This window comes from Scyliorhinus torazame, chromosome 5, assembly GCF_047496885.1.
Source record: "Scyliorhinus torazame isolate Kashiwa2021f chromosome 5, sScyTor2.1, whole genome shotgun sequence".
Classification (NCBI taxonomy): domain Eukaryota; kingdom Metazoa; phylum Chordata; class Chondrichthyes; order Carcharhiniformes; family Scyliorhinidae; genus Scyliorhinus; species Scyliorhinus torazame.
The window spans coordinates 147,674,399-147,700,972 of NC_092711.1; the positions used below are offsets into that span (position 1 = coordinate 147,674,399).

Genomic DNA, 26,574 nt, shown 5'->3' on the forward strand with positions numbered 1-26,574 from the left:
TTCACCTCACTGTCGATTTCATGTTCCAGCGAACAACAATTGCTGTTGTGATTAGCTAAAGATGTCACTTCTGTTCATTCTAGATATGTAATTTTGTATATTTCTAATTAAAACTGGGAAATAAGAATGAAAGACGAATGCTATACTGTCAGACGGATTAAAACTTTGTTTGTCAGTCTCCCTGGTGGTCTAGTGGTTAGGATTCGGCGCTTTCACCGCCGCGGCCCAGGTTCGTATTCCCGGTCAGGGAATGATCAATTATTGTTGTCCAGCAGAATGTTCAATGAAGCTTAATCGCAGTTTCACAGGAAAGAGCTGTGCCAGAATCAGTTCAATGACATTTATCGTTTCACATCAGAGCTGAAAAAGTCACAAGTGCAGCAGGTGGAGAACAAATACAGAGGCAGGAAGAAACGGACAGTGATTGGCTGCAAAGTGGGAGAGATTATGAAGCAAGCGAAATTTTGAGTGGTATTGGGCCAGATTTTGATGCTCACACAGACACAATAATCCCCCCCCCCCCCGCCCCCCCCCCCCCCCCCCCCCCCCACGCACACACACGATCAGGGGCCGAATCTCGGGCGTGATGACAAGAAAACTTCGAACTCAAATTATTCAGTCCATTGAGGTCACAGGAGCTGAATACAACAGAAGAAGCTCAAAGGAAATGATACTCACTGAGGGATTGTGTAAATGCTGCTCGGAGGTTAAGTGAGCGGGGTATAATCTACCTGCATGTTTCTGAGCCTGTGCTCGGTGTATTGGGAGCTTTGCTCCTGGTTACAGTGTCCCCGGGATGGGCAGTAACCCGCTGATTGAAGCTGCAGTCCCCGCGTTCTGCTGGCAGCGGGTGAATGGAGAGTTTGGGTAAAATCCTGCTGCTTGTCCCTCTCTCACCCACTGTGGAGCCGGGGAAGAGAGAAACACATTCCAAAAGTGTAAATGTCACAAGGCTGTGAGATGACGTGTTGTGTTAATGTTTAACAACAAATCGAAACGAGGAAGCTTTGCCTCATAATTACAGATGAGTAAGTTTTAATGTTCGTGGCCTGTCTGAAACAGGGGAGTTTGTTTATGTTCAGCAAACGTGATAGTTTCACTTCAGAAAAAGATCAACATAAACTGGCAACTTCAAATTTTGATCAAAACTTAATTGCGACAAAAAATGTTTTTAACAATTGAAATGAGTTATTCCTATTTACTGATGAATGTCTGCCGGATGTTGCGTTGTACGTTTCACAGGAGCCACAGTGATCAAGTTGGTGGGTTTTGGAAATTGGAAGTTACACATGAGCAGCTTGCTGGGCTATTTCACCTCACTGTCGATTTCGTGGTCCAGCGAACAACAATTGCTGTTGTGATTAGCTTAAGATGTCACTTCTGTTCATTCTAAACATGTAATTTTGTATATTTCTAATTAAAACTGGGAAATGAGAATGAAAGGCGAATGATATACTGTCAGACGGGTTAAAACCCTGTTTGTCAGTTTCCCTGGTGGTCTAGTGGTTAGGAGTTGGCGCTCTCACCGCCGCGGCCCGGGTTCAATTCCCGGTCAGGGAATGATGCTTTATTGTTGTCCACCAAACCGTTCAACGAAGCTGAATCGCAGTTTCACAGGAAAGAGCTCTGCCAGAATCAGAAAAGTGATATTTGTCGTTTCACATCAGAGCTGAAAAAGTCACAAGTGCATCAGGTCGAGAACAAATACAGAGGCAGGAAGAAACGGTCAGTGATTGGCTGCAGTGCAAGTGAGAGAGATGTTGACGCAAGCGCAAATCTGCGTGGTATTGGGCCAGATGTTATTGCTCTCACAGACAGAAATATCTCCCCGATCTGGGTGCAAATCTCCAACGTGATGACAAGAAAACTTCGAACTCAAATTATTCAGTCCATTGAGGTCACAGGATCTGAATACACCTAAAGAAGCTCAAAGGATGTTCCACTGACTGAGGAATTGTGTAAATGCTGCTCGGAGGTTAAGTGAGCGGGGTATAATCTACCTGCATGTTTCTGAGCCTGTGCTCGGTGTATTGGGAGCTTTGCTCCTGGTTGGAGTGTCCCCGCGATGGGCAGTGACCCGCTGATTGAAGCTGCAGTCCCCGCGTTCGGGTAAAATCCTGCTGCTTGTCCCTCTCTCACCCACTGTAGAGCCAGGCAAGAAATAATCTCATTCAAAACTTGTGGAAGTGTAAATGTCACAGGGCTGTGAGATGACGTGTTGTGTTAACGTTTAACAACATATCGGAACCAGGAAGCTTTCCTCATAGTTACAGATGAGTACTTTTTAATATTCCTGCCCAGTGTGAAACAGGAGAGTTTGTGTTTGTTCCGCAAACGTGTGATAGTTCCAGTTCAGAAAAAGATCATCAAAAATTGGAAACTATTCTAATTTTGATCAAAACTTAATTGCGAAAATAACTATGTTTTCAAAAATTAAAATGAGTTATTTGAAATGACGAATGAATGTCCGCCGGATGACGAGTTGTCAGTTTCACAGGGGCCACAGTGATAAGGTTGGTGGGTTTAGGAAATTGGAAGTTACACATGAGCAGCTTTTGGGACTATTTCACCTCACTGTCGATTTCATGTTACAGCGAACAACAATCGGTGTTGTGATTGGCTGAAGATGTCACTTGTGTTCATTTTAAACATGTAATTTTGTATACTTCCAATGAAAACTCGGAAATCAAAATAAAAGGTGAGTGATATACTGTCAACCCAGGTTACATTTTTTGTCGCTAGTTTCCCTGGTGGTCTAGTGGTTAGGATTCGGCGTTTTCACCGCCGCAGCCCGGGTTCGATTCCCGGTCAGGGAATGATCAATTATTGTTGTCCAGCAGAATGTTCAATGAAACTGAATCGCAGTTTCACAGAAAAGAGCTCTGCCAGAATCAGTTCAGTGACATTTGTTGTTTCACATCAGAGCTGAAAAAGTCACAAGTGCAGCAGGTGGAGAACAAAGACAGGGGCAGGAAGAAACGGACAGTGATTGGCTGCAAAGTGAGAGAGATTATGAAGCAAGCGAAAATTTGAGTGGTATTGGGCCAGATTTTGATGCTCACACAGACACAGGTCACAGGAGCTGAATACAACAGAAGAAGCTCAAAGGAAATGATACTCACTGAGGGATTGTGTAAATGCTGCTCGGAGGTTAAGTGAGCGGGGTATAATCTACCTGCATGTTTCTGAGCCTGTGCTCGGTGTATTGGGAGCTTTGCTCCTGGTTACAGTGTCCCCGGGATGGGCAGTAACCCGCTGATTGAAGCTGCAGTCCCCGCGTTCAGCTGGCAGCGGGTGAATGGAGAATTAGGGTAAAATCCTGCTGCTTGTCCCTCTCTCACCCACTGTGAAGCCGGGGAAGAGAGAAACACATTCCAAACTTGTAAAAGTGTAAATGTCACAAGGCTGTGAGATGACGTGCTGTGTTAATGTTTAACAACAAATCGGAACGAGGAAGCTTTGCCTCATAATTACAGATGAGTAAGTTTTAATGTTCCTGCCCTGTCTGAAACAGGGGAGTTTGTTTATGTTCAGCAAACGTGATAGTTTCACTTCAGAAAAAGATCAAAATAAACTGGAAACTTCAAATTTTGATCAAAACTTAATTGCGACAAAAAATGTTTTTAACAATTGAAATGAGTTATTTCTATTTACTGATGAATGTCTGCCGGATGTTGCGTTGTAAGTTTCACAGGAGCCACAGTGATCAAGTTGGTGGGTTTTGGAAATTGGAAGTTACACATGAGCAGCTTGTTGGGCTATTTCACCTCACTGTCGATTTCATGTTCCAGCGAACAACAATTGCTGTTGTGATTAGCTAAAGATGTCACTTCTGTTCATTCTAGATATGTAATTTTGTATATTTCTAATTAAAACTGGGAAATAAGAATGAAAGACGAATGCTATACTGTCAGACGGATTAAAACTTTGTTTGTCAGTTTCCCTGGTGGTCTAGTGGTTAGGATTCGGCGCTTTCACCGCCGCGGCCCAGGTTCGTATTCCCGGTCAGGGAATGATCAATTATTGTTGTCCAGCAGAATGTTCAATGAAGCTTAATCGCAGTTTCACAGGAAAGAGCTGTGCCAGAATCAGTTCAATGACATTTATCGTTTCACATCAGAGCTGAAAAAGTCACAAGTGCAGCAGGTGGAGAACAAATACAGAGGCAGGAAGAAACGGACAGTGATTGGCTGCAAAGTGGGAGAGATTATGAAGCAAGCGAAATTTTGAGTGGTATTGGGCCAGATTTTGATGCTCACACAGACACAATAATCCCCCCCCCCCGCCCCCCCCCCCCCCCCCCCGCCACGCACACACACGATCAGGGGCCGAATCTCGGGCGTGATGACAAGAAAACTTCGAACTCAAATTATTCAGTCCATTGAGGTCACAGGAGCTGAATACAACAGAAGAAGCTCAAAGGAAATGATACTCACTGAGGGATTGTGTAAATGCTGCTCGGAGGTTAAGTGAGCGGGGTATAATCTACCTGCATGTTTCTGAGCCTGTGCTCGGTGTATTGGGAGCTTTGCTCCTGGTTACAGTGTCCCCGGGATGGGCAGTAACCCGCTGATTGAAGCTGCAGTCCCCGCGTTCTGCTGGCAGCGGGTGAATGGAGAGTTTGGGTAAAATCCTGCTGCTTGTCCCTCTCTCACCCACTGTGGAGCCGGGGAAGAGAGAAACACATTCCAAAAGTGTAAATGTCACAAGGCTGTGAGATGACGTGTTGTGTTAATGTTTAACAACAAATCGAAACGAGGAAGCTTTGCCTCATAATTACAGATGAGTACGTTTTAATGTTCGTGGCCTGTCTGAAACAGGGGAGTTTGTTTATGTTCAGCAAACGTGATAGTTTCACTTCAGAAAAAGATCAACATAAACTGGCAACTTCAAATTTTGATCAAAACTTAATTGCGACAAAAAATGTTTTTAACAATTGAAATGAGTTATTCCTATTTACTGATGAATGTCTGCCGGATGTTGCGTTGTACGTTTCACAGGAGCCACAGTGATCAAGTTGGTGGGTTTTGGAAATTGGAAGTTACACATGAGCAGCTTGCTGGGCTATTTCACCTCACTGTCGATTTCGTGGTCCAGCGAACAACAATTGCTGTTGTGATTAGCTTAAGATGTCACTTCTGTTCATTCTAAACATGTAATTTTGTATATTTCTAATTAAAACTGGGAAATGAGAATGAAAGGCGAATGATATACTGTCAGACGGGTTAAAACCCTGTTTGTCAGTTTCCCTGGTGGTCTAGTGGTTAGGATTTGGCGCTCTCACCGCCGCGGCCCGGGTTCAATTCCCGGTCAGGGAATGATGCTTTATTGTTGTCCACCAAACCGTTCAACGAAGCTGAATCGCAGTTTCACAGGAAAGAGCTCTGCCAGAATCAGAAAAGTGATATTTGTCGTTTCACATCAGAGCTGAAAAAGTCACAAGTGCATCAGGTCGAGAACAAATACAGAGGCAGGAAGAAACGGTCAGTGATTGGCTGCAGTGCAAGTGAGAGAGATGTTGACGCAAGCGCAAATCTGCGTGGTATTGGGCCAGATGTTATTGCTCTCACAGACAGAAATATCTCCCCGATCTGGGTGCAAATCTCCAACGTGATGACAAGAAAACTTCGAACTCAAATTATTCAGTCCATTGAGGTCACAGGATCTGAATACACCTAAAGAAGCTCAAAGGATGTTCCACTGACTGAGGAATTGTGTAAATGCTGCTCGGAGGTTAAGTGAGCGGGGTATAATCTACCTGCATGTTTCTGAGCCTGTGCTCGGTGTATTGGGAGCTTTGCTCCTGGTTGGAGTGTCCCCGCGATGGGCAGTGACCCGCTGATTGAAGCTGCAGTCCCCGCGTTCGGGTAAAATCCTGCTGCTTGTCCCTCTCTCACCCACTGTAGAGCCAGGCAAGAAATAATCTCATTCAAAACTTGTGGAAGTGTAAATGTCACAGGGCTGTGAGATGACGTGTTGTGTTAACGTTTAACAACATATCGGAACCAGGAAGCTTTCCTCATAGTTACAGATGAGTACTTTTTAATATTCCTGCCCAGTGTGAAACAGGAGAGTTTGTGTTTGTTCCGCAAACGTGTGATAGTTTCAGTTCAGAAAAAGATCATCAAAAATTGGAAACTATTCTAATTTTGATCAAAACTTAATTGCGAAAATAACTATGTTTTCAAAAATTAAAATGAGTTATTTGAAATGACGAATGAATGTCCGCCGGATGACGAGTTGTCAGTTTCACAGGGGCCACAGTGATAAGGTTGGTGGGTTTAGGAAATTGGAAGTTACACATGAGCAGCTTTTGGGACTATTTCACCTCACTGTCGATTTCATGTTACAGCGAACAACAATCGGTGTTGTGATTGGCTGAAGATGTCACTTGTGTTCATTTTAAACATGTAATTTTGTATACTTCCAATGAAAACTCGGAAATCAAAATAAAAGGTGAGTGATATACTGTCAACCCAGGTTACATTTTTTGTCGTTAGTTTCCCTGGTGGTCTAGTGGTTAGGATTCGGCGTTTTCACCGCCGCAGCCCGGGTTCGATTCCCGGTCAGGGAATGATCAATTATTGTTGTCCAGCAGAATGTTCAATGAAACTGAATCGCAGTTTCACAGAAAAGAGCTCTGCCAGAATCAGTTCAGTGACATTTGTTGTTTCACATCAGAGCTGAAAAAGTCACAAGTGCAGCAGGTGGAGAACAAAGACAGGGGCAGGAAGAAACGGACAGTGATTGGCTGCAAAGTGAGAGAGATTATGAAGCAAGCGAAAATTTGAGTGGTATTGGGCCAGATTTTGATGCTCACACAGACACAGGTCACAGGAGCTGAATACAACAGAAGAAGCTCAAAGGAAATGATACTCACTGAGGGATTGTGTAAATGCTGCTCGGAGGTTAAGTGAGCGGGGTATAATCTACCTGCATGTTTCTGAGCCTGTGCTCGGTGTATTGGGAGCTTTGCTCCTGGTTACAGTGTCCCCGGGATGGGCAGTAACCCGCTGATTGAAGCTGCAGTCCCCGCGTTCTGCTGGCAGCGGGTGAATGGAGAATTAGGGTAAAATCCTGCTGCTTGTCCCTCTCTCACCCACTGTGAAGCCGGGGAAGAGAGAAACACATTCCAAACTTGTAAAAGTGTAAATGTCACAAGGCTGTGAGATGACGTGCTGTGTTAATGTTTAACAACAAATCGGAACGAGGAAGCTTTGCCTCATAATTACAGATGAGTAAGTTTTAATGTTCCTGCCCTGTCTGAAACAGGGGAGTTTGTTTATGTTCAGCAAACGTGATAGTTTCACTTCAGAAAAAGATCAAAATAAACTGGAAACTTCAAATTTTGATCAAAACTTAATTGCGACAAAAAATGTTTTTAACAATTGAAATGAGTTATTTCTATTTACTGATGAATGTCTGCCGGATGTTGCGTTGTAAGTTTCACAGGAGCCACAGTGATCAAGTTGGTGGGTTTTGGAAATTGGAAGTTACACATGAGCAGCTTGTTGGGCTATTTCACCTCACTGTCGATTTCATGTTCCAGCGAACAACAATTGCTGTTGTGATTAGCTAAAGATGTCACTTCTGTTCATTCTAGATATGTAATTTTGTATATTTCTAATTAAAACTGGGAAATAAGAATGTAAGGCGAATGATATACTGTCAGACGGGTTAAAACCCTGTTTGTCAGTTTCCCTGGTGGTCTAGTGGTTAGGATTCGGCGCTTTCACCGCCGCGGCCCAGGTTCGTATTCCCGGTCAGGGAATGATCAATTATTGTTGTCCAGCAGAATGTTCAATGAAGCTTAATCGCAGTTTCACAGGAAAGAGCTGTGCCAGAATCAGTTCAATGACATTTATCGTTTCACATCAGAGCTGAAAAAGTCACAAGTGCAGCAGGTGGAGAACAAATACAGAGGCAGGAAGAAACGGACAGTGATTGGCTGCAAAGTGGGAGAGATTATGAAGCAAGCGAAATTTTGAGTGGTATTGGGCCAGATTTTGATGCTCACACAGACACAATAATCCCCCCCCCCCGCCCCCCCCCCCCCCCCCCCCACGCACACACACGATCAGGGGCCGAATCTCGGGCGTGATGACAAGAAAACTTCGAACTCAAATTATTCAGTCCATTGAGGTCACAGGAGCTGAATACAACAGAAGAAGCTCAAAGGAAATGATACTCACTGAGGGATTGTGTAAATGCTGCTCGGAGGTTAAGTGAGCGGGGTATAATCTACCTGCATGTTTCTGAGCCTGTGCTCGGTGTATTGGGAGCTTTGGTCCTGGTTACAGTGTCCCCGGGATGGGTAGTTAGCCGCTGATTGAAGCTGCAGTCCCCGCGTTCTGCTGGCAGCGGGTGAATGGAGAGTTTGGGTAAAATCCTGCTGCTTGTCCCTCTCTCACCCACTGTGGAGCCGGGGAAGAGAGAAACACATTCCAAAAGTGTAAATGTCACAAGGCTGTGAGATGACGTGTTGTGTTAATGTTTAACAACAAATCGAAACGAGGAAGCTTTGCCTCATAATTACAGATGAGTAAGTTTTAATGTTCGTGGCCTGTCTGAAACAGGGGAGTTTGTTTATGTTCAGCAAACGTGATAGTTTCACTTCAGAAAAAGATCAACATAAACTGGCAACTTCAAATTTTGATCAAAACTTAATTGCGACAAAAAATGTTTTTAACAATTGAAATGAGTTATTCCTATTTACTGATGAATGTCTGCCGGATGTTGCGTTGTACGTTTCACAGGAGCCACAGTGATCAAGTTGGTGGGTTTTGAAAATTGGAAGTTACACATGAGCAGCTTGCTGGGCTATTTCACCTCACTGTCGATTTCGTGGTCCAGCGAACAACAATTGCTGTTGTGATTAGCTTAAGATGTCACTTCTGTTCATTCTAAACATGTAATTTTGTATATTTCTAATTAAAACTGGGAAATGAGAATGAAAGGCGAATGATATACTGTCAGACGGGTTAAAACCCTGTTTGTCAGTTTCCCTGGTGGTCTAGTGGTTAGGATTTGGCGCTCTCACCGCCCGGTCAGGGAATGATGCTTTATTGTTGTCCACCAAACCGTTCAACGAAGCTGAATCGCAGTTTCACAGGAAAGAGCTCTGCCAGAATCAGAAAAGTGATATTTGTCGTTTCACATCAGAGCTGAAAAAGTCACAAGTGCATCAGGTCGAGAACAAATACAGAGGCAGGAAGAAACGGTCAGTGATTGGCTGCAGTGCAAGTGGGAGAGATGTTGACGCAAGCGCAAACCTGCGTGGTATTGGGCCAGATGTTATTGCTCTCACAGACAGAAATATCTCCCCGATCTGGGTGCAAATCTCCAACGTGATGACAAGAAAACTTCTCACTGAAATTATTCAGTCCATTGAGGTCACAGGATCTGAATACACCTAAAGAAGCTCAAAGGATGTTCCACTGACTGAGGAATTGTGTAAATGCTGCTCGGAGGTTAAGTGAGCGGGGTATAATCTACCTGCATGTTTCTGAGCCTGTGCTCGGTGTATTGGGAGCTTTGCTCCTGGTTGGAGTGTCCCCGGGATGGGCAGTAACCCGCTGGTTGAAGCTGCAGTCCCCGCGTTCGGGTAAAATCCTGCTGCTTGTCCCTCTCTCACCCACTGTAGAGCCAGGCAAGAAATAATCTCATTCAAAACTTGTGGAAGTGTAAATGTCACAGGGCTGTGAGATGACGTGTTGTGTTAACGTTTAACAACATATCGGAACCAGGAAGCTTTCCTCATAGTTACAGATGAGTACTTTTTAATATTCCTGCCCAGTGTGAAACAGGAGAGTTTGTGTTTGTTCCGCAAACGTGATAGTTTCAGTTCAGAAAAAGATCAACAAAAATTGGAAACTATTCTAATTTTGATCAAAACTTAATTGCGAAAAGGATTAATTATGTTTTCAAAAATTAAAATGAGTTATTTGAAATTACGAATGAATGTACGCCGGATGACGTGTTGTCAGTTTCACAGGGGCCACAGTGATAAGGTTGGTGGGTTTAGGAAATTGGAAGTTATACATGAGCAGCTTTTGGGACTATTTCACCTCACTGTCGATTTCATGCTACAGCGAACAACAATCGGTGTTGTGATTGGCTGAAGATGTCACTTGTGTTCATTTTAAACATGTAATTTTGTATACTTCTAATGAAAACTCGGAAATCAAAATAAAAGGTGAGTGATATACTGTCAACCCAGGTTACATTTTTTGTCGTTAGTTTCCCTGGTGGTCTAGTGGTTAGGATTCGGCGCTTTCACCGCCGCGGTCCGGGTTCTATTCCCGGTCAGGGAATGATGAATTATTGTTGTCCAGCAAAATGTTCAATGAAGCTGAATCGCAGTTTCACAGAAAAGAGCTCTGCCAGAATCAGTTCAGTGACATTTGTTGTTTCACATCAGAGCTGAAAAAGTCACAAGTGCAGCAGGTGGAGAACAAAGACAGGGGCAGGAAGAAACGGACAGTGATTGGCTGCAAAGTGAGAGAGATTATGAAGCAAGCGAAAATTTGAGTGGTATTGGGCCAGAATCTGATGCTCACACAGACACAATAATCTCCCCCCCCCCCCCCCCCCCCCGATCAGGGTCCGAATCTCGGGCGTGATGACAAGAAAACTTCGAACTCAAATTATTCAGTCCATTGAGGTCACAGGAGCTGAATACAGCAGAAGAAGCTCAAAGGAAATGATACTCACTGAGGGATTGTGTAAATGCTGCTCGGAGGTTAACTGAGCGGGGTATAATCTACCTGCATGTTTCTGAGCCTGTGCTCGGTGTATTGGGAGCTTTGCTCCTGGTTACAGTGTCCCCGTGATGGGCAGTTAGCCGCTGATTGAAGCTGCAGTCCCCGCGTTCTGCTGGCAGCGGGTGAATGGAGAATTAGGGTAAAATCCTGCTGCTTGTCCCTCTCTCACCCACTGTGGAGCCGGGGAAGAGAGAAACACCTTCCAAAAGTGTAAATGTCACAAGGCTGTGAGATGACGTGTTGTGTTAATGTTTAACAACAAATCGGAATGAGGAAGCTTTGCCTCCTAATTACAGATGAGTAAGTTTTAATGTTCGTGCCCTGTCTGAAACAGGGGAGTTTGTGTATGTTCAGCAAACATGACAGTTTCACTTCAGAAAAAGATCAACATAAACTGGAAACTTCAAATTTTGATCAAAACTTAATTGCGACAAAAAATGTTTTTAACAACTAAAATGAGTTATTTCTATTTACTGATGAATGTCCGCCGGATGTTGCGTTGTAAGTTTCACAGGAGCCACAGTGATCAAGTTGGTGGGTTTTGGAAATTGGAAGTTACACATGAGCAGCTTGTTGGGCTATCTCACTTCACTGTCGATTTCGTGGTCCAGCGAACAACAATTGCTGTTGTGATTGTCTGACGATTTCACTTCTGTTCATTCTAAACATGTAATTTTGTATATTTCTAATTAAAACTGGGAAATAAGAATGAAAGGCGAATTATATACTGTCAGACGGATTAAAACCCTGTTTGTCAGTTTCCCTGGTAGTCTAGTGGTCAGGATTCGGCGCTCTCGCCGCGGCCCTCGTTCAATTCCCGGTCAGGGAACGATGCTTTATTGTTGTCTACCAAACCGTTCAACGAAGCTGAATCGCAGTTTCACAGAAAAGAGCTCTGCCAGAATCAGTTAAGTGATATTTGTCGTTTCACATCAGAGCTGAAAAAGTCAGGTCGAGAACAAATACAGAGACAGGAAGAAACGGACAGTGATTGGCTGCAAGTGAGAGAAATGTTGACGCAAGCGCAAATCTGCGTGTTATTGGGCCAGATTTTGTTGCTCACACCGACACAATTATCCTCCAGATCAGGGTCCGAATCTCGGGCGTGATGACAAGAAAACTTCGAACTGAAATAATTCAGTCCATTGAGGCCACAGGAGCTGAATACAACAGAAGAAGCTCAAAGGAAGGGCCACTCACTGAGGGATTGTGTAAATGCTGCTCGGAGGTTAAGTGAGCGGGGTATAATGTACCTGCATGTTTCTGAGCCTGTGCTCGGTGTATTGGGAGCTTTGCTCCTGGTTGGAGTGTACCCGGGATGGGCAGTAACCCGCTGATTGAAGCTGCAGTCCCCGCGTTCTGCTGGCAGCAAGTGAATGGAGAGTTCGGGTAAAATCCTGCTGCTTGTCCCTCTCTCACCCACTGTGGAGCCAGGTGGAGAACAAATACAGAGGCAGGAAGAAACGGACAGTGATTGGCTGCAAGGTGAGAGAGATGCTGACGCAAGCGAAAATCTGGCTGGTATTCGGCCAGATTTTGTTTGAATTTGGTAAATGCCATTGTTTGGTGGAAGTTGGTTCCTAGGTCACACCAGAGGTTGAACTGTGTAAATTCAGGATCACTTCAATACAGAGCATCCCACACACACAGTGAGTCTCCGGGAAAGAGAATTGGCAACTAACTGAAAAGAGGTTAAAATCTGAATTGTGCGGTGATCAGGCTTGTATATTTCTAAAATCGTTCAGAGGATAAACGACACAAAATATGACAATGTAACTGGGATTGGATAATATTTATACGTGGACGATAACGGTGAATTATTACAGCATTGGACTGTTGGCATTATTTAAATATTTTCCGGATCAGAATGAATGGATATTTCACCCCATTCCTTAACTCGTCTCGGAATTTACTCTGTGTCCCAGCATAAATAAACGGGTTGCTGCAGTAACTGAGCACCTGCAAGATAATTCCGCTTTCCTCCAGAATATAATTTGATTCCTCGAAGTTGGAGCCAGAGAAATAAGTAGTTCCCGCAATCCTAACGTAGAGGAAGGCAATCACAGTTAACACATAGGACAGGATGAAGCTGCCCGAGATGGCGACCAGTAAAACAATGGACTTTCTCCGCTTCTCCATCTCCGGGTCACTCTCATTCTCTCCATTGTTCTGGCTCCTGAGTCTCCTGCGGGCTCTGTTGGCCACTCGGATGTTTCTGATGGTCAGAGCATTGAGCAATATAATCAGAATGAATGAGAGCCAAGTGGAAATGCGGATTATCCAGTCATATGCGATCCATACTGGTGATGTGTAAAACATGACCTTTACACTGCAGAACCAGGGCACGTCATTAATTATGTACAACGGTTTATAAATCAAATACAGGAAAGAAGATGCAAAAAAGCAACATATACAAATTGCCACGATGGCAACTGCCGCTGGCTTCGCTCTGCAATATTTTGTTTTCAGATTTTGCAACAAATTGCCACGTATCTGTCAAAGGTGAAAGCCACTGTTAGCCAGACAGAAACTCCAAACACTGTGCAGTTTAGGACAGCACGGCAACGACATACGTGTGTGATGGACAGGAAAGTGAATGGGAAATAAATGCCAGCAATCCGGTTTAGTATTACAGAGCTAACAATGACTGTGAAGTCTGACACTGCCATAGACACCAAGTAGCAGGTGATACATCGGGAGTAGCCACATCTTCCTCGGGACAGGATCACGATCGCTGCCAAGTTTGCTGCAACAATTAGGAAATAAAGAGAGAGAGATGGATGCGTAGAATGTGTGCCGGTGAGATTACGACAGCAGCTAAATTACACATACATTCAAAGAAAAATCATAATTCTAGTGGCTTATGTGTGAAATCTCCACCTTTTCTCTTGGTACTTTCTTGTCAATGCTCAACCCCGACATAGAAACATAGAAAATAGGTGCAGGAGTAGGCCATTCGGCCCTTCGAGCCTGTACCACCATTCAATACGATCATGGCTGATCATGCAAATTCAGTATCCCACTCCCACTCTCTCTCCATACCCTTGATCCCTTTAGCTGCAAGGGCCAATCCCAGCTCCCTCTTGAATATATCCGATGAACTGGACCCAACAGCTTTCTGTGGCAGAGAATTCCACAAGCTCACAACTCTCCGAGAGAAGACGTTCTTCCTCACCTCAGTCCTGAGTGGCTTACCCCTTATTCTTAGGCTGGGACCCCCTAGTTCTGGAAGTTCCGAACATCGGGAACATTCTTCCCGCATTTAGCCTGTCCAGTCCCATCAGGATTTTCTATGTTTCTATGAGATCCCCTCTCGTTCTTCTAAACTCCAGTGAGTACAAGCCCAGTCGATCCTGTCTTTCAAATGTCAGTCCTGCCATCCTGTGAATTAGTAAGATGAACATTCGCTGGAAACCCTCAATAGTAAGGATGTCCTTCCTCAAACTCGGACACCAAAACTGCACACAATACTCAAGGTGTGGCCTCACTAAGGCCCTATATAACTGCAGCAAGACATCCCTACTCCTATACTCAAATCCTCTCGCTATGAAGGCCAGCACGCCATTAGCTTTCCTCACCACCTGCTGTACCTGTATGCCAACCTTCAGCGACTGTTCCACCATGTCACCCAGGCCTCGTTACACTTCCCCTGTTCCTAAACTGCCACCATTCAGATAATAATCTGCCTTCCTGCGTTTGCCACCAAAGTGGATAACTTCACATTTACCCATTTTATATTGCATTTGCCAAGTATATGCCCACTCAGCCAGCCTGTCGAAGTCACCCTGCAGCCTCTTTGCATCCTTCTCACTGCACACTCTGCCACCCAGCTTAGTGTCATTTGCACATTTGGAGATATTGCATGCAATTCCTTCGTCCAAATCATTAGTGTATTTTGTGAACAGTTGGGATCCCAGCACTGAACCCTGCAGTACCCCACTAGTCACTTCCTGCCACTCTGAAAATGACCCATTTATTCCCACTCTCTGATTCCTGTCTGCCAATCAGTTCTCTATCCACGTCAATACATTACCACCGACCCCCCCCCCCCACCCCCCCCCCCCAACACCCCCCACCCCCCCACCCCCAACCTGCCGCCCCATACCATGAGTTTTAATTTTGCTCACTAATCTCGTATGTGGGAGCTTGTCAAAAACCTTTTGAAAGTCCGGATACACAACATCCACTGCTTCACCATTGTCCACTCTGGTCACATCCTCAAAAATTCCAGAAGGTCTGTCAAGCATGATTTCCCTTTAGTGAATCCATCTTGACTTGGACCGATCCTGTCCCACTTTCCAAATGGTTCAGTTATTTCATCCATAGTAATTGACTCCAGTATTCTCTCCACTGATGTCAGGCTAGCCGGTCTATGATTCCCCGTTTTCTCCCTCCCTCCCTTTTTTTAAATTGGGCTTACATGACCAACTCCTTTTCTGTGCTAAAAATCGCCGCGAATGTATTTTATTATCACTGAACTGTGTGAATGATACAACAATGTACAATAATCTAGTAGACCATGCCGGAGAACATAACGGTTACCAGAAATAACATGAACCAAACTCATGGGCACCACATCAAGTAGAAAAAATAAAATCAATAACGCATTACACAACATCTCTAAATACTTTATACTTTACAGAATAGAATCCCTACAGTACAGAAGAAGGCCATTCGGCTCATTGAGTCTGCACCAACCCTCTGAAAGAGCACCCAGGCCCACTCCCCCAGCCTATCTCCATAATCCTGTAACCCCATCTAAACCTTTCAGATTCAGGGACAATTTAGCATGGCCAATCCACCTAACCATCACATCTTTGGACTGTGGGAGAAAACCGGAGCACCCACAGGAAACCCATGCACTATGGGGAGAACAACCTCCACACAGGGCGGAACTGAACCTGTGGCCATGGCGCTGTGAGGCAGCAGTGCTAACCACTGTGCCGCACGAATAATATATGCAATAACAGAGCCCAAAAATAAATTAATAACAACACTTGTATTTAAAATGTGTTATATCCGGCTCGGACTTTAAGCGATCTCTTCATGTGAATGAATTGAAAACTATCATTAGAGCGGAGCTGCTGATTGGCTGATTGCTGATTGGCTGTTGCGGGGGAAATTTGCATATGCCGTTGTGCTCACCCTAACTTGAAGGTGTACCTGAGAAAGAGACCCTAGCTGTTCAAGTGAAGACAAGCATCCAGCAGAGGTCAGTAGAGCGGAGCTGCTGATTGGCTGTTGCGGGGAAAATTTGCATACGCCGTTGTGCTCACCCTAACTTGAAGGTGGTTTGTGGAGGAGTTGTTGTCAAGTGACACTTAAACCCAAAACACTTCTTCACTCATCTAACCCCAAAAAAACAACCGCTTTAAAGATCAAGAGGAAGGCTCGACAGCAGGCAGAAGTAGAAAGAAGTTGAACTGTGATGTCACGGCCTGCAGGTAAGGGATTGGCTGGTGACTGGTAAGTAGTTTTTATTTTATTTTCCCTCAGGTATTATTGTGCGGGGCGCAGTGGTTGCTGAGTGAGTGCTTGCTGAGAAGGGGAGTGAATAACAGGTAAGCTCTTTCTTTCTTTTTCTTTTTTTATCTAAAGGGGATGGCAGGGAAGGTAGTGCAATGTTCCTCCTGCAGAATGTTTGAGGTGAGGGACGCCGTCAGTGTCCCTCCTGATTTCATCTGTGGGAAGTACACCCATCTCCAGCTCCTCAGAAACCGCGTTAGGGAACTGGAGCTGGAGCTGGATGAACTTCGGATCATTCGGGAGGCAGAGGTGGTCATAGATAGAAGCTTCAGGGATGTAGTTACTCCGAAGAATAAAGATAAATGGGTGACGGTGAGAGGGGCTGGGAGGAAGCAGTCAGTACAGGGATCCCCTGTGGTCGTTCCCCTTAGTAACAAGTATACCGCATTGGACACTGTTGGGGGGAGGGGGCATACCAGGGGTAAGCCATCGGGTACAGGTCTCTGGCACAGAGTCTGCCCCTGTTGCTCAGAAGGGAAGTGGGGAGAGGAGTAGAGCATTAGTCATTGGAGACTCCATAGTTAGGGGGATAGATAGGAGATTCTGTGGGAACGAGAGAGACTCGCGGTTGGCGTGTTGCCTCCCAGGTGCCAGGGTGCGTGATGTCTCGGATCATGTTTTCGGGATCCTTAAGTGGGAGCAGCCCCAAGTCGTGGTCCACATAGGTACCAACGACATCGGTAGGAAAAGGGATAGGGATGTAAGACAGGAATTCAGGGAGCTAGGGTGGAAACTTAGATCTAGGACAAACAGAGTTATTATCTCTGGGTTGTTACCCGTGCCACGTGATAGCGAGACTAGGAATAGGGAGAGAGAGGAGTTGAACACGTGGCTACAGGGATAGTGCAGGAGGGAGGGTTTCAGAATTCTGGATAATTGGGGCTCATTCTGGGGTTGGTGGGACCTCTACAAACGGGATGGTCTACACCTGGACCAGAGGGGTTCCAATATCCTGGGGGGGGGGGGGGGGGGGAAATTTGCTAATGCTCTTCGGGAGGGTTTAAACTAGTTCAGCAGGGGCTTGGGAACCTGAATTGTAGCTCCAGTATACAGGAGGTTGAGAGTAGTGAGGTCATGAGTAAGGTTTCAAAGTTGCAGGAGTGTACCAGCAGGCAGGAAGGTGGTTTAAAGTGTGTCTTCTTCAATGCCAGGAGCATCCAGAATAAAGTGGGTGAACTTGCGGAATGGGTTGGTACCTGGGACTTCGATGTTGTGGCCATTTCGGAGACATGGACAGAGCAGGGCCAGGAATGGTTTGTTGTTAACTTTGCCTTAATTCAATTGCTCTGTTTTATTACCTTTGCTCCTGAGTCGCCAGGTATCTTTATGATACCGCCACGTGGTTCAAGTCCGAGTAATGATCAATAATCCAACACACCGATTAGTAAGGTTTAAATCATAGCACATTTATTATACACAGTAATCGCTACTCATGCACAAATTCTATGTCTAAGCTACTTCTACAACTAACAGGCCTATACTTAACTTGAAACTGGCCCACCAGGTCAGGGAAACAAATGGCCTTTCATTCGGGTTCTGAGCCTGCGGGATTCGAAGTTGGTACAGATTGGTAGCTAGGAGCGCCTATCTCATAGAGCGCATTGAAGTAAGACTTACAGGTTCGATCGTCACTGCGCCAGTCATGGTCACTGTTGGTTCGTTGTTGCTGGGTGACCCGGGCAGGACGAAGAGCTGAAGAGGAGCTGCTGAAGCGTGAAGCTGGAGAGGACGTGGAGAAGACAGCGACTTGAACTTGGGGCTCAATTCTTATAGTTCCCAGGGGCTTCCCGCCTTTCGGGGCGGACCCTGTACCTGGTCCCAAGTGATTGGACTTTGTCCCAATCGCTTGGTTCGATTTTCTCCAACGCTGGAGCGGTTCCCTGATCGATGGGCGGCCTTGAGGTGCTCGTTCACCTCCTTTTGTATAGGCTTCTGCTGGCGCCGAAGAGTCTGGTTTTGCTTTGTGTGTCTAAGTGTTGCCTATTGTTCCCGGGGATTGCTCATTAGTATGCAGGTGGCTGTTGTTTTGTTATGCTGATGGTTGCAGGTATCGATAGTGTCTGGCCTTTCCAGAGGTAAATACACAGCCAACCTGCAGCTGCTCGTTTTAGTCTTATTGCCTGATTTTCCCATCGGCCTTTGCCGTTCGCCATTTTGAATCGGGAGTTGGCCATTTTAAGTGGCTACAGGTTGTTGCAGGTGCCGGGGTTTAGATATTCCAGTAAGCACAGGGAAGGTGGTAAAAGAGGGGGAGGAGTGGCATTGTTAGTCAAGGACAGTATTACGGTGGCAGAAAGGACGTTTGATGAGGACTCGGCTACTGAGGTAGTATGGGCTGAGGTTAGAAACAGGAAAGGAGAGGTCACCCTGTTAGGGGTTTTCTGTAGCCTCCGAAAAGTTCCAGAGATGTAGAGGAAAGGATTGCAAAGATGATTCTGGATAGGAGCGAAAGCAACAGGGTAGTTGTTATGCGGGACTTTCAGTTTCCAAATATTGACTGGAAACTCTATAGTTCGAGTACTTTAGATGGGTCCGTTTTTGTCCAATGTGTGCAGGAGGGTTTCCTGACACAGTATGTAGATAGGCCAATGAGAGGCGAGGCCATATTGTATTTGGTACTGGGTAATGAACCAGGACAGGTGTTAGATTTGGAGGTAGGTGAGCGCTTTGGTGATAATGACCACAATTCGATTACGTTTACTTTAGTGATGGAAAGGGAAAGGTATATACCGCAGGGCAAGAGTTATATCTGGGGGAAAGGCAATTATGATGCGATGAGGCAAGACTTAGGATGCATTGGATGGAGAGGAAAACTGCAGGGCATCGGCACAATGGAAATGTGGAGCTTGTTCAAGGAACAGCTACTGCGTGTCCTTGATAAGTATGTACCTGTCAGGCAGGGAGGAAGTGGTCGAGCAAGGGAACCGTGGTTTACTAAAGCAGTCGAAACATTTGTCAAGAGGAAGAAGGAGGCTTATGTAAAGATGAGACATGAAGGTTCAGTTAGGGCGCTCGAGAGTTACAAGTTAGCTAGGAAGGACCTAAAGAGAGAGCTAAGAAGAGCCAGGAGGGGACATGAGAAGTCTTTGGCAGGTAGGATCAAGGATAATCCTAAAGCTTTCTATAGATATGTCAGGAATAAACGAATGACTAGGGTAAGAGTAGGGCCAGTCAAGGACAGTAGTGGGAAGTTGTGCTTGGAGTCCGAGGAGATAGGAGAGGTGCTAAATGAATATTTTTTGTCAGTCTTCACACAGGAAAAAGACAATGTTGTCGAGGAGAATACTGAAATTCAGGCTTCTAGACTAGAAGGGCTTGAGGTTCATAAGGAGGAGGTGTTAGTAATTCTGGAAAGTGTGAAAATAGATAAGTCCCCTGGGCCGGATGGGAGTTATCCTAGGATTCTCTGGGAAGCTAGGTAGGAGATTGCTGAGCCTTTGGCTTTGATCTTTAAGTCATCTTTGTCTACATGAATAGTGCCAGAAGACTGGAGGATAGCAAATGTTGTTCCCTTGTTCAAGAAGGGGAGTAGAGACAACTCCGGTAACTATAGAGCCTTACTTCTGTTGTGGGCAAAATCTTGGAAAGGTTTATAAGAGATAGGATGTATAATCACCTGGAAAGGAATAATTTGATTAGAGGTAGTCAACACGGTTTTGTGAAGGGTAGGTCTTGCTTCACAAACTTTATTGAGTTCTTTGAGAAGGTGACCAAACATGTGGATGAGGGTAAAGCAGTTGATGTGGTGTATATGGATTTCAGTAAAGCGTTTGATAAGGTTCCCCACGGTAGGCTACTGCAGAAACCACGGAGGCATGGGATTCAGGGTGATTTAGCAGTTTGGATCAGAAATTGGCTAGCTGGAAGAAGACAAAGGATGGTGGTTGATGGGAAATGTTCGGACTGGAGTCCAGTTACTAGTGGTGGCCACAAGGATCTGTTTTGGGGCCACTGCTGTTTGTCATTTTTATAAATGACCTGGAGGAGGGTGTAGAAGGATGGGTGAGTAAATTTGCAGATGATACTAAAGTCGGTGGAGTTGTGGACGGTGCGGACAGATGTTACAAGTTACAGAGGGACATAGATAAGCTGCAGCACTGGGCTGAGAGGTGGCAAATGGAGTTTAATGCAGAAAAGTGTGAGGTGATTCATTTTGGAAGGAATAACAGGAAGACAGAGTACTGGGCTAATGGTAAGATTCTTGGCAGTGTGGATGAGCAGAGAGATCTCGGTGTCCATGTACATAGATCCCTGAAAGTTGCCACCCAGGCTGAGAGGGTTGTTAATAAGGCGTACGGTGTGTTAGCTTTTATTGGTAGAGGGATTGAGGTTCGGAGCCATGAGGTCATGTTGCAGCTGTACAAAACTGGTGCGGCCCCATTTGGAGTATTGCGTGCAATTCTGGTCGCCGCATTATAGGAAGGATGTGGAAGCATTGGAAAGGGTGCAGAGGAGATTTACTAGAATGTTGCCTGGTATGGAGGGAAGATCTTATGAGGAAAGGCTGAGGGACTTGAGGCTGTTTTCATTAGAGAGAAGGTTAAGAGGTGACTTAATTGAGGCATACAAGATTATCAGAGGATTGGATAGGGTGGACAGTGAGAGCCTTCTTCCTCGGATGTTGATGTCTAGCACGAGGGGACAGAGCTTTAAATTGAGGGGAGATAGATGTAAGACAGATGTCAGAGGTAGGTTCTTTACTCAGAGAGTAGTAAGGGCGTGGAATGCCCTGCCGCCAACACTAAGGGCTTTCAAATGGTCATTGGATAGACATATGGACGATAAGGGATTAGTGTAGATGGGCTTTAGAGTGGTTTCACAGGTCGGTGCAACATCGAGGGCCGAAGGGCCTGTACTGCGCTGTAATGTTCTATGTTCTATCACCCCGTTCGTAAACTCGTCAATCACATTGTTTGATAAAATTCTCAAGCTGAGAGCAGCGAAGGGACAATTATTGATTTAAGAATTTGAGTAGTGATGTTGGCTGAACCCACTGTTAACTCTGAGACCTTCTCCTCATAGCTGCCTGAGCCTTTTGGTGTCAACCTGAGCCAGAAGAACTGACAGATGATAAAGGGCCATTTGGAGCAAGATGCCCGCAATGACCATAAGACCATAAGACATGGGAGCAGAATTAGGCCACTCGGCCCATCGAGTCTGCTCCGCCATTCAAGCATGGCTGATATTTTTCTCATCCCCATTCTCCTGCCTTCGCCCCATAACTCCTGAACCCCCTATTGATCAAAAATCTATCTGTCTCTGTCTTAAAGACCAGAGGACACCATCTCAGGCTAAATGGATGATCCTTTAAAACAGAGATGAGGAAGAATTTCTTCAGCCAGAGGGTGGTGAATCTGTGGAACTCTTTGTCGCAGAAGGCTGTGGAGGCCAAATCACTGAGTGCCTTTAAGACAGAGATAGATAGGTTCTTGATTAATTTTAAAAAAAAAAAATTAGAGTAGTCAATTCATTGTTTACAATTAAGCGGCAATTTAGCTTGTCCAATCCACCTACCCTGCACATCTTTGGGTTGTGGAGGTGAAACCCGCACAAACACGGGGAGAATGTGCAAACTCCACATGGTCAGTGACCCAGAGCTGGGATCGAATCTGGGACCTCGGCGCTATGAGGCCTAACCACTGCGCCACCGTGCTGCCCAGGATCCTGATTAATAAGGGTATCAAGGGTTATGGGGAGAAGGCAGGAGAATGGGGATGAGAAAAATATTAGCCATGATTGAATGGCGGAGTAGACTCGATGGGCCGAGTGGCCTATTTCAGCTCTTATATCTTATGGTCTTATTAGTGCAGCTGCTGCCAGACTTTACAGATGTTCTGACACAGCTGCAACTTAAAATAGACAGAGAGACAGAATGCTCCCAATTCCATCCCTTCATTAACTATAACAGAATAATAAACGTTGGGTTGGAATGATGAAAACAGGACGTGTGCGCGGCTTCAAGCCGATAATGCCGAGTTAGTGGTTTAATGGATGATTGACCAGAGCCCTAATGGGAAACACGGTCAGGTTCTCCCCGTGATTATTTACTCAGTGCCAGTGATGAGATGGCAGCACAGCCCCTTTTACAAATAACTCTGAAACTGTGCACCCAGCTTCATTCAAACATCTGTATATTAATTAGGAGCATTTCCAGCTACGTCCAGTTGGTTTCAATGTGGGAAGTTCGAGTTCAGCACCGTTACATTCATAGAAACATAGAAAAAATGGGAGCAGGAGGAGGAGGCCTTTCGTCCCTTCAAGCCCACTCCGCCATTCAGTATGATCATGGTTCAACATCCAACTCAGGAGCCAAATCCCTCCTTCCCCCATATCTCCTTTGGTCCCTTAGCCCAAAGCGTTATATATAACTGCTCCTCGAAGCCATACAATGTTTTGGACTCAATTGCGGTAACGAATTCCACAGGCTTACCATCTTTGTGTGAAGAAATTTCTCCTCATCTCTGTCCTAAATCGTTAACCTCGTAACCTCATACCCCTGGTTCTGGACAACCACCATTAGGAACATCTTTCCTGCATCTACCCTGTCCAGTCCTGTTAGAATTTTATAGGTTTCTATGCAATCCCCCCTTATTCTTCTGAACTCCAATGAATAAAATCCTAACCGATCTCTCCTCATACTTCAGTCCTGCCATCCCAGGAATTAGCCTGGTAAACCTTCGCTGCACTTCCTCTATAACAAGAACATCCTTCCTCAGATAAGGAGATCAAAGCTGCAGACAATATTCTAGGTGTTGCCTACCAAGGCCCTGTAGAATTGCAGCAACACATCCCTGCTCCAGTACTCGATTCCTCTCGCTCTGAAGGCCAGCATGCCATTTGGCTTCTTTACCGCCTGCTGTACCTGCATGCTTACCTTCAGTGACTGGTGTATGAGGACACCCAGGTCTCATTGCACATTCCCCTCTTCTAATTTATGGCCATTCAGATAATAATCTGCCTTCTTGTTTTACAACCAAAGTGGATAACCTCGCAGTTATCCCAATTATACTGCATCTGCCATTCATTTACCCACTCACTCACCTTGTACAATTCACACTATAGGATCTCTGCATTCTCCTCACAGCTCACCCGCTCACCCAACTTGATGTCATCTGCAAATTTGGAAATATTACATTTTGTTCCTTCATCTAAATCATCAATATATATTGTGAATACTCGCCCAGATCAGAAAGGTTACACTGAGCCCAGTTCGACACGACAGCTTTCATAATAGACAGTCCCAAGTTATTGCGATTACATTCAGTGTTGGGAGGTTCAGTTACAGACGGACACATTGAGGAAGGTCAGATATAAATAACGGACATAGGCGGTCCAGTTCACCATGGTTACTTTCACTTTAGTGCCCATCGCAGCTTCAATGAAGTGTTACTGCACAGAAGGAAGCCAATTGATCCATGGTGTCTGAACCGGCTCTCCAAATGAGAATCATGATTTAGGGCCATTCCCCTGCCTTTTAACCGCACCCCTATTCATTGTTGTCCATTCCCGCAGAAACGTGGCAGCCTCCACTGTGTCTGAGCTAATTCCACATCAGAAAGAAAGTCCTGAACATGTCCAGTTAATTGTGGTTAACTTGAGCTTGGGAGGAAAGTTCAGCAAGTCTCCGATCCATGTTCAGAAATCAGGTTAGTCCAGAGCCCCAGGGGGGGGGACATCAGTGTGAGCGGATCCAATTCAGTGATAAGAAATCAGTGTGTCGATATCTATTTCAGTTTTATTAACGCGCACCACGCCCATTATAGCAACAGGTAACGGAGAAAAGGAAGCTTTTTTTTCTCTACAATTTACAGTTTGCCAATCTGCGGAGATTGCATCCCCAAATATTAAATTGCTGTTTGGAATAACCTCTGGTTGCCTTCTTTAAGGTCTGAGCACATAATTTCCCTGAAGAAAAGCCGCTTTTTATTGGGTTTACTAGTCGTTGCCATCGGCCAGGTTAAATTACTTTGCTGAAGCCGGGTAGAGACACAGAGTTCTGCTGGCAGCGGGTAAATGGAGAGTTCGGGTAAAATCCTGCTGCTTGTCCCTCTCTCACCCACTGTGGAGCCAGGCAAGAAATAATCTCATTCAAAACTTGTGGAAGTGTCACAAGGCTGTGAGATGACGTGTTGTGTTAATATTGCCTCATAATTACAGATGAGTAAGTTTTATTGTTCATGCCCAGTGTGAAGCAGGGGAGTTTGTATATGTTCAGCAAACGTGATAGTTTCACTTCAGAGAAAGATCAACAAAAATTGGAAACTATTCAAATTTTGATCAAAATTTAATTGCGAAAAAGATTAACTATCAATGTTTTCAAAAATTGAAATGAGTTATTTCCAATTACTGATGAATGTCCGCCGGATGTTGTGTTGTCAGTTTCACAGGGACCACAGTGATAAGGTTGGTGGGTTTAGGAAATTGGAAGTTACACATGAGCAGCTTTTGGGACTATTTCACCTCACTGTCGATTTCATGTTACAGCGAACAACAATCGGTGTTGTGATTGGCTGAAGATGTCACTTCTGTTCATTCTAAAAATGTTATTTTGTATATTTCTAATCAAAAGTTCGAAATGAAAATAAAAGGTGAATGATATTCTGTAAACCCGGGTTAAAACTTTCCTTGTCAGTTTCCCTGGTGGTCTAGTGGTTAGGATTCGCGGCCGCGGCCCGGGTTCGATTCCCGGTCAGGGAATGATGAATTATTGTTGTCCACCAAAACCTTCAATGAAGCTGAATCGCAGTTTCACAGAAAATAGCTCTGCCAGACTCAGTTCAATGACATTTGTCGTTTCACATCAGAGCTGAAAAAGTCACAAGTGCAGCAGGTGGAGAACAAATACAGAGGCAGGAAAAAACGGACAGTGATTGGCTGCAAATGGGAGAGATGTTGATGCAAGTGAAAATTTGGATGGTATTGGGCCAGATTTTATTGCTCACAGACACAAATATCTCCCAGATCTGGGTGCAAATCTCCAACGTGATGACAACAAGACGTCTAACTGAAAGTGTTCAGTCCATTGAGGTCACAGGAGCTGAATACAACAGAAGAAGCTCAAAGGATGTTCCACTGACTGAGGGATTGTGTAAATGCTGCTCGGAGGTTAAGTGAGCGGGGTATAATCTACCTGCATGTTTCTGAGCCTGTGCTCGGTGTATTGGGAGGTTTGCTCCTGGTTGGAGTGTCCCTGAGATGGGCAGTAACCCGCTGATTGAAGCTGCAGTCCCCGCGTTCTGCTGGCAGCGGGTGAATGGAGAGTTGGGGTAAAATCGTGCTGCTTGTCCCTCTCCCACCCACTGTGGAGCCGGGGAAGAAAGGATCTCATTCAAAACTTGTGGAAGTGTAAATATCCCATGGCTGTGAGATGACGTGTTCTGTTCATGTTTAACAACAAATCTGAACCAGGAAACTTTGCCTCATAATTACAGATGAGTAAGTTTTAATGTTTCTGCACGGTATGAAACAGGGGAGTTTGTGCATGTTCAGCAAACGTGATAGTTTTACTTGAGAAAAAGATCAACAAAATTTTGGAAACTATTCAAATTTTGATCAAAACCTAATTGCGAAAAAGATTAACTATCAATGTTTTGGAATTTGAAATGTGATATTTCGAATTACTGATGAATGTCCGCCGGATGTCGTGTTGCAAGTTTCACAGGAACCACAGTCAGTGGCGGACCTACATTTTTGGGGCCCTGAAGCTTGAACTGTTATGGGGGCAACCAGCAACGGGGTCTGGGTAACCACTGTTATCTTCTTCAATGGGGTTGTTCCTCGACAGATCACCACAATTTCTTAAAACTTTAACCACTATATCTCAGATTTTGATTAAAATTGCTATACTGGATTATCTCACATGTCAAAGTCACCGGTGTGAATAAAAAATTCCTATGCTTATAGTTTTCGAGTTCTGGTGGGATGAAAATTAGGGAAATGTTATATACATGCATGATGCATCATAGAATGATGAAATAAAACATAGAAAAGACCACGGTCAATATAATCTTTTATTTTAGACACCTATGAGAATACATACTACATGAAGCACATTTTACAAAATACTCTTTTTTCTGTTTTTTCTAGCAACATATTTACGTACAGCTTTGTCATATGAGAGCTTCCTTGCAATGTTATTTTCTAGAGACAATATGCATAAAGAATTTAAGCGCTCTTCAGTCATGGTAGACCAAAATTTGTTCTTTATAAATGATAGCTTTGAAAAATTCCGTTCTGCTTAATAGCTTGTGATCTGCTTCATAGCTCGTGATAGGCATTGTAAAGT

At 44.8% G+C, this 26,574-nt stretch overlaps 8 non-coding genes across 8 annotated transcripts; all 8 read left to right on the forward strand.

The window, feature by feature from the left end:
• Positions 1–178: 178 nt before the first annotated feature.
• On the forward strand, positions 179–251 carry trnae-uuc (transfer RNA glutamic acid (anticodon UUC)). Its single transcript has one exon. It is a non-coding gene; the product is annotated as a tRNA-Glu (tRNA).
• A 1,237-nt stretch (positions 252–1,488) lies between these two features.
• trnae-cuc (transfer RNA glutamic acid (anticodon CUC)) lies at positions 1,489–1,560 on the forward strand. The gene has a single exon. It is a non-coding gene; the product is annotated as a tRNA-Glu (tRNA).
• A 1,184-nt stretch (positions 1,561–2,744) lies between these two features.
• Positions 2,745–2,816, forward strand: trnae-uuc (transfer RNA glutamic acid (anticodon UUC)). The gene has a single exon. It is a non-coding gene; the product is annotated as a tRNA-Glu (tRNA).
• A 1,124-nt stretch (positions 2,817–3,940) lies between these two features.
• On the forward strand, positions 3,941–4,013 carry trnae-uuc (transfer RNA glutamic acid (anticodon UUC)). Its single transcript has one exon. It is a non-coding gene; the product is annotated as a tRNA-Glu (tRNA).
• A 1,233-nt stretch (positions 4,014–5,246) lies between these two features.
• trnae-cuc (transfer RNA glutamic acid (anticodon CUC)) lies at positions 5,247–5,318 on the forward strand. The gene has a single exon. It is a non-coding gene; the product is annotated as a tRNA-Glu (tRNA).
• Positions 5,319–6,502: 1,184 nt separating this feature from the next.
• Positions 6,503–6,574, forward strand: trnae-uuc (transfer RNA glutamic acid (anticodon UUC)). The gene has a single exon. It is a non-coding gene; the product is annotated as a tRNA-Glu (tRNA).
• A 1,124-nt stretch (positions 6,575–7,698) lies between these two features.
• On the forward strand, positions 7,699–7,771 carry trnae-uuc (transfer RNA glutamic acid (anticodon UUC)). Its single transcript has one exon. It is a non-coding gene; the product is annotated as a tRNA-Glu (tRNA).
• Positions 7,772–10,241: 2,470 nt separating this feature from the next.
• Positions 10,242–10,313, forward strand: trnae-uuc (transfer RNA glutamic acid (anticodon UUC)). The gene has a single exon. It is a non-coding gene; the product is annotated as a tRNA-Glu (tRNA).
• Positions 10,314–26,574: the final 16,261 nt, after the last annotated feature.